The 7500-nt window shown below is 25.1% G+C and overlaps 2 non-coding genes across 2 annotated transcripts; both read right to left on the bottom strand.

The window, feature by feature from the left end:
• Positions 1-282: 282 nt before the first annotated feature.
• Positions 283-461, bottom strand: LOC138858659 (5.8S ribosomal RNA). Its single transcript, XR_011397700.1, has one exon. It is a non-coding gene; the product is annotated as a 5.8S ribosomal RNA (ribosomal RNA).
• A 627-nt stretch (positions 462-1088) lies between these two features.
• On the bottom strand, positions 1089-3078 carry LOC138858673 (small subunit ribosomal RNA). Its single transcript, XR_011397714.1, has one exon. It is a non-coding gene; the product is annotated as a small subunit ribosomal RNA (ribosomal RNA).
• Between the last annotated feature and the right edge of the window lie 4422 nt (positions 3079-7500).

Here is a 7500-nt window from a genome sequence, read left to right as displayed (position 1 = left end):
GAATTAATTCTAGAATAAAAATTTATTTTATGCTAGACATTCCTCTTATGTATTATTTAATATAATTTAAATAATGTTGAAAATTTTTTCTTTTATGGGAATACTAAGATTCTCATTTATCATAAATTTTCGTTCAAATATGAGGTATTCAAGAATATATTTTCTATATTTCTTTTTATGCTATTAATATTATGGATTGAAAAATACAATCCAATAATATGCCATATGCTTAAATTCTATTAATTGACTAAAAGAATAAGCAACTAATTTAGCATAGTCTTACAACCCTCAACCATATGTAGTCCAAGCAGCACTTTAAAATTAATTAAAGTACATAACAGCATGGACCGCAATATGCGTTCAAAATGTCGATGTTCATGTGTCCTGCAGTTCACACGATGACGCACAGTTTGCTACGTTCTTCATCGACCCATGAGCCGAGTGATCCACCGCTTAGAGTGATAATTTTTTTGTATTTTTTTAATTCAAAGTCAAAGAATTTTAATTTATTGAAAGTATTAATAATTAATCAATAATAAATTTTTAATACATAAGTTTAAAACATCTTTCAATAAATTGTAATTTTAAACCCAAACATTTGCAGCTGCGCATGTCTTAGGTCAACAAAAACAGTAATACCTTTTATATATTATTTTCTTCTCTATTTGTGCGTTTTCTTTTTTTAAATTTTTCAACATGTTTTTAATCACAAATAGAAAATACCATAAAAAAAAGGTATTACACACGTTAATGTGAACAAGTTAACTTATCATTTATAATATTTTATATAAATATCACAATTAAATATTATTTTCTATATAAATAATAAGTACAGCTATATGTTTAAAGGTTTTTTTATTGCGTTCAAATACAATGTATGCGAAGTTCACAATATAATATATATTGTCATAATGCATTACAAGGAGTTAAAAAAAAAAAAAAAAAACAGAAAAACATTCAAAACATTGTATAATTCAAAACATTTTGAATGAAAAGAACAAAAAGAAAACTTTTTTTTCTTTTTTATTCTTTTTTTTTATTTTGTTTTTATATAATTATTTTTTTTTTCTTTTCGGATAGGAACACAATAATGATCCTTCCGCAGGTTCACCTACGGAAACCTTGTTACGACTTTTACTTCCTCTAAATAATCAAGTTCGGTCAACTTTTGCGAAACAACCGTGAAACACAAGGCGTCACAGTGATCACGTCCGGAGACCTCACTAAATAATTCAATCGGTAGTAGCGACGGGCGGTGTGTACAAAGGGCAGGGACGTAATCAATGCGAGTTAATGACTCACACTTACTGGGAATTCCAAGTTCATGTGAACAGTTTCAGTTCACAATCCCAAGCATGAAAGTGGTTCAGCGGTTTACCCGGACCTCCCGGTCTAGGAAATACACGTTGATACTTTCATTGTAGCGCGCGTGCAGCCCAGGACATCTAAGGGCATCACAGACCTGTTATTGCTCAATCTCGTTACTGCTAGACGCAATTTGTCCATTTAAGAAGCTAGTGTCCTTATAATGGGACAAACCAACAGGTACGACTCCACTTATATAAACACATTCAAACACTTGTACATTCAAGATGAACGCATGAATGAAGGCTATATAAGCTTCAACACCATAATCCTGAAAGCATCTATTTAATATATTTGAGTCTCGTTCGTTATCGGAATTAACCAGACAAATCACTCCACGAACTAAGAACGGCCATGCACCACCACCCATAGATTCGAGAAAGAGCTATCAATCTGTCTTACACGCTTATGTTCGGACCTGGTAAGTTTTCCCGTGTTGAGTCAAATTAAGCCGCAGGCTCCACTCCTGGTGGTGCCCTTCCGTCAATTCCTTTAAGTTTCAGCTTTGCAACCATACTTCCCCCGGAGCCCAAAAGCTTTGGTTTCCCGGGAAGCGACTGAGAGAGCCATAGTAGTAGCTACACCCAATTGCTAGCTGGCATCGTTTATGGTTAGAACTAGGGCGGTATCTGATCGCCTTCGAACCTCTAACTTTCGTTCTTGATTAATGAAAACATCTTTGGCAAATGCTTTCGCTTAAGTTAGTCTTACGACGGTCCAAGAATTTCACCTCTCGCGTCGTAATACTAATGCCCCCAAACTGCTTCTATTAATCATTACCTCTTGATCTAAAAACCAATGAAAGTAGAACAGAGGTCTTATTTCATTATTCCATGCACAAAATATTCAGGCATTTGGAGCCTGCTTTAAGCACTCTAATTTGTTCAAAGTAATTGTACCGGCCCACAACAACACTCGATGAAGAGCACTGAAGCAGGTTTAAATAGGAGGAATATATAAAAAATACATTGTATTAATTATATATAAGAACTCCACCGGTAATACGCTTACATACATAAGGTAATGTACATACCACAATTATAGTTGTACTACCCGTATGAAGCACAAATTCAACTACGAACGTTTTAACCGCAACAACTTTAATATACGCTATTGGAGCTGGAATTACCGCGGCTGCTGGCACCAGACTTGCCCTCCAATAGGTCCTTGTTAAAGGATTTAAAGTGTACTCATTCCAATTACAGGGCCTCGGATATGAGTCCTGTATTGTTATTTTTCGTCACTACCTCCCCGAACTGGGAGTGGGTAATTTACGCGCCTGCTGCCTTCCTTAGATGTGGTAGCCGTTTCTCAGGCTCCCTCTCCGGAATCGAACCCTGATTCCCCGTTACCCGTTGCAACCATGGTAGTCCTAGATACTACCATCAAAAGTTGATAGGGCAGACATTTGAAAGATCTGTCGTCGGTACGAGACCATACGATCTGCAAGTTATCTAGAGTTCAACCAATATAACGATCGAATAATCGCTTGGTTTTAGCCTAATAAAAGCACACGTTCCAAAAGGTCCGTGTTTATTTTGCATGTATTAGCTCTAGAATTACCACAGTTATCCAAGTAACTGTTAACGATCTATGGAACCATAACTGATATAATGAGCCTTTTGCGGTTTCACTTTTAATTTGTTTGTACTTAGACATGCATGGCTTAATCTTTGAGACAAGCATATAACTACTGGCAGGATCAACCAGAATAATATATATTTCTTTTTTATATAATATTTTTTATATTATATAAAAGTTTAAAATGATATTTTCTTATTTGAAAATTATACACAAATACACAAAACATAAAAACATTTACAATATACACAACAATTTTTCTATGTTTCTTTCTTTATTATATTTTTTTTCATTATATTTCATTTCTATTGTGTGATTTTGTAATGGATTTTTTTAATTTTTGTTTTGGTATCGTGAAAAGAATTTTCGTTCTCTATACATATTATCATTTAATTATTATGTAAGAACGATATTTCTTCTTATATTGGCAAAATTTTCAAATAATATCATTCTATACATTTTACTTTATTTCAATGCATATAGTAATATATATACCTTTTTTTAAGAGTATATACATTTTTTTCTTGATTTGAAATTAATAATTTCAAATTCTATTATATTTATTTCAATAATAAATATATGATAAAAAGTATTTTCGGGTGCAACACATTAATATTTTATTTTATTTAAAAACCATCCTTTTACACATATATTTTATGAGTAAATATTAGAATAGCTCACAAATAAAACTAAAATATTGTTTAATATTTATTTCTACAATATGTTAGTATAGAATAATAGATTTTTTATGTTTTTGTATAAAACAAAATCTATTTCTATTTAAACTAACTGTAGGAAACCAGGAATAAAAAACGCTCATTATATACAATATGTTAGTACAGAATATAGAGTTTTGTATAAAACAAAATCTATTTCTATTTAAACTAACTGTATAAAAACCAGGAATAAAAAACGCTATTATATACAATATGTTAGTACAGAATATAGAGTTTTGTATAAAACAAAATCTATTTCTATTTAAACTAACTGTATAAAAACCAGGAATAAAAAACGCTCATTATATACAATATGTTAGTACAGAATATAGAGTTTTGTATAAAACAAAATCTATTTCTATTTAAACTAACTGTATAAAAACCAGGAATAAAAAACGCTCATTATATACAATATGTTAGTACAGAATATAGAGTTTTGTATAAAACAAAATCTATTTCTATTTAAACTAACTGTATAAAAACCAGGAATAAAAAACGCTCATTATATACAATATGTTAGTACAGAATATAGAATTTTGTATAAAACAAAATCTATTTCTATTTAAACTAACTGTATAAAAACCAGGAATAAAAAACGCTCATTATATACAATATGTTAGTACAGAATATAGAGTTTTGTATAAAACAAAATCTATTTCTATTTAAACTAACTGTATAAAAACCAGGAATAAAAAGGCACACAAAATCAACTTTCATTTTCATATTTACTTAAAAATACATATAAAGTAAAAAATATTTCCATATAAATACTAAGTAAATAAAGTCATACAAGTATGAAAATTTTCATACAAGTACTAAATACATAAATCATATAAGTATAGTAATATTCATACTTATAAGTATTTAAAAACAATTTCTTACTAATAAACTAACATAAGGAATTCAAATATATAAAAGTATAATACATTTCCTAGCAGTAAAAAATTTTCATATAAGTACTAAATGTATAAAGTCTATGAAGCAATAAATTTTCATATAAGTACTATTTCAGTATATGTCAATTTGAGCAGATTTGTGCAAATTTGTTATAAATGTTCTCTCCCATGTTGACGTTACCAACCCGAAAATATATGGAAAAATTCTTTTAACCTATTTAAAATTTAAAAACTCATATATACGTGGGTAATTTATATCATTTTCAAATATCGTCATGGTCATAATACAACTAATAACATCAAAAGTATTTTTACAATCGATTTTTTTTTTAAATTTTTAACTTGTATGACTTCATATTTAATACTTATATGAAAATTTATTACTTCATAGACTTTATACATTTAATACTTATATGAAAATTTATTACTTCATAGACTTTATACATTTAATACTTATATGAAAATTCATTACTTCATAGACTTTATATTTTTTATACTTATATAAAAATTTATTACTTCATAGACTTTATATTTTACTTCATAGACTTTATACATTTAATACTCATATGAAAATTTATTACTTCATAGACTTTATATATTTACTACTTATATGAAAATTTATTACTTCATAGACTTTATACAATTAATACTTATATGAAAATTTATTACTTCATAGACTTTATACAATTAATACTTATATGAAAATTTATTACTTCATAGACTTTATACAATTAATACTTATATGAAAATTTATTACTTCATAGACTTTATACAATTAATACTTATATGAAAATTTATTACTTCATAGACTTTATACATTTAATACTTATATGAAAATTCATTACTTCATAGACTTTATACAATTAATACTTATATGAAAATTTATTACTTCATAGACTTTATACAATTAATACTTATATGAAAATTTATTACTTCATAGACTTTATACAATTAATACTTATATGAAAATTTATTACTTCATAGACTTTATACAATTAATACTTATATGAAAATTTATTACTTCATAGACTTTATACAATTAATACTTATATGAAAATTTATTACTTCATAGACTTTATACAATTAATACTTATATGAAAATTTATTACTTCATAGACTTTATACAATTAATACTTATATGAAAATTTATTACTTCATAGACTTTATACAATTAATACTTATATGAAAATTTATTACTTCATAGACTTTATACAATTAATACTTATATGAAAATTTATTACTTCATAGACTTTATACAATTAATACTTATATGAAAATTTATTACTTCATAGACTTTATACAATTAATACTTATATGAAAATTTATTACTTCATAGACTTTATACAATTAATACTTATATGAAAATTTATTACTTCATAGACTTTATACATTTAATACTTATATGAAAATTCATTACTTCATAGACTTTATATTTTTTATACTTATATAAAAATTTATTACTTCATAGACTTTATATTTTACTTCATAGACTTTATACATTTAATACTTATATGAAAATTTATTACTTCATAGACTTTATATATTTACTACTTATATGAAAATTTATTACTTCATAGACTTTATACATTTAGTACTTATATGAAAATTTATTACTTCATAGACTTTTTACAATTAATACTTATATGAAAATTTATTACTTCATAGACTTTATACAATTAATACTTATATGAAAATTTATTACTTCATAGACTTTATATATTTACTACTTATATGAAAATTTATTACTTCATAGACTTTATACATTTAGTACTTATATGAAAATTTATTACTTCATAGACTTTATACAATTAATACTTATATGAAAATTTATTACTTCATAGACTTTATACAATTAATACTTATATGAAAATTTATTACTTCATAGACTTTATACATTTAATACTTATATGAAAATTTATTACTTCATAGACTTTATACAATTAATACTTATATGAAAATTTATTACTTCATAGACTTTATACAATTAATAGTTATATGAAAATTTATTACTTCATAGACTTTATACAATTAATACTTATATGAAAATTTATTACTTCATAGACTTTATACAATTAATACTTATATGAAAATTCATTACTTCATAGACTTTATACATTTAATACTTATATGAAAATTTATTACTTCATAGACTTTATATATTTACTACTTATATGAAAATTTATTACTTCATAGACTTTATACATTTAGTACTTATATGAAAATTTATTACTTCATAGACTTTATACAATTAATACTTATATGAAAATTTATTACTTCATAGACTTTATACAATTAATACTTATATGAAAATTTATTACTTCATAGACTTTATACAATTAATACTTATATGAAAATTTATTACTTCATAGACTTTATACAATTAATACTTATATGAAAATTTATTACTTCATAGACTTTATATATTTACTACTTATATGAAAATTTATTACTTCATAGACTTTATACATTTAGTACTTATATGAAAATTTATTACTTCATAGACTTTATGCAATTAATACTTATATGAAAATTTATTACTTCATAGACTTTATATATTTACTACTTATATGAAAATTTATTACTTCATAGACTTTATACAATTAATACTTATATGAAAATTTATTACTTCATAGACTTTATACAATTAATACTTATATGAAAATTTATTACTTCATAGACTTTATACATTTAATACTTATATGAAAATTTATTACTTCATAGACTTTATATATTTACTACTTATATGAAAATTTATTACTGCATAGACTTTATACAATTAATACTTATATGAAAATTTATTACTTCATAGACTTTATACAATTAATACTTATATGAAAATTTATTACTTCATAGACTTTATACATTTAATACTTATATGAAAATTTATTACTTCATAGACTTTATACATTTAATACTTATATGAAAATTCACTACTTCTTCAT

This window comes from Bactrocera oleae, unplaced genomic scaffold, assembly GCF_042242935.1.
Source record: "Bactrocera oleae isolate idBacOlea1 unplaced genomic scaffold, idBacOlea1 ctg00000011.1, whole genome shotgun sequence".
NCBI lineage: Eukaryota > Metazoa > Arthropoda > Insecta > Diptera > Tephritidae > Bactrocera > Bactrocera oleae.
Note: the sequence above shows the minus strand (reverse complement) of the source record. Positions and strands in the feature narration are given on the sequence as shown.